Genomic DNA, 1,016 nt, shown 5'->3' with positions numbered 1-1,016 from the left:
TAGCAGCTGCGCAGCCTTTTGACTGCCAGTGATCAGACGGCAAACTTAGCTGAGACAGAAAGTTTTAGCAGCTACCTCTCTGAAAACAAAAGGAACATCCTTCAGTTTATTGTTTTCTGCCCTTGTTAATGAGGTCAACATACTTCTGCATGTAAATATCAGTTTGGTGAGTTTTAATGAATTCAAATCCAATAAAACATTTGGGGTAGATAACATTTCCAGCACCTGAAGTTCACCTGATGTCACATGTGTGACACTAATAAACTGTCCTCTCTGCAGCTGAACTGTGGCTGGCCCAGGATCAGCAAACAGCTTGCAGGACATCAAACACAAACTCAGCAGCTTCACACTTTGTTGTGGCTGATATATAATGTGTGTCTTTGTGTGCAGCGCAGGATTCAGCTTCAAACAGGTTCCCTCATTGTCCCTGCAACCAGTAAATATGGCAGCACAACAAAGTGTGTGGGTGAGTTAAAGACTGCAGAAGGCTGACAGTGAACATTTTAAAATAATTCCCCATAAGGACACAGAGGCCTTTCCAATTAACCTGGATGCTTCTCAGGCGCTTCCACAAGTGTTTGTTTGTCATGATGAAGATTGTATGTCTCCACGGCCTTCCTCCATTTTCTCTTCCTGGTTGTTCATTTTTCACGAGCCTCTCCCCGTGTGGGTGCACTCAAGTCTTTGATGTGTCACGCTTTTATGCTGTAACTGAGCTGCCTGTTGTTCCTCTCTCTTGCTTATACTTTGCTGTTTCAGCAAATAAAATCCACGACAGGACCTGCCTCCCTGCTGCTCATCCTGTTCGCTCGTTCTCTCTACATTGAGTCCCAGCAGGACACACACAGTCTACCTGTGACACAGAGAAAGACAACTGGAAAAACAAAATATCACATCTTCTCTATTTTTTTCAGAGTGAAGAAGGAATTGAACACTGGGACACGCCGATTGATTGCAGCTTTTCAGACACAGTAATGTTTGTTTGCACTGTTTAAAGCTGTAAATCAACCGGTGTG

The sequence above is a fragment of the Acanthopagrus latus genome, chromosome 2 (genome assembly GCF_904848185.1).
Source record: "Acanthopagrus latus isolate v.2019 chromosome 2, fAcaLat1.1, whole genome shotgun sequence".
NCBI lineage: Eukaryota > Metazoa > Chordata > Actinopteri > Spariformes > Sparidae > Acanthopagrus > Acanthopagrus latus.
The sequence above is the reverse complement of the archived record's forward strand: the minus strand, read 5'-3'. Positions refer to the sequence as shown.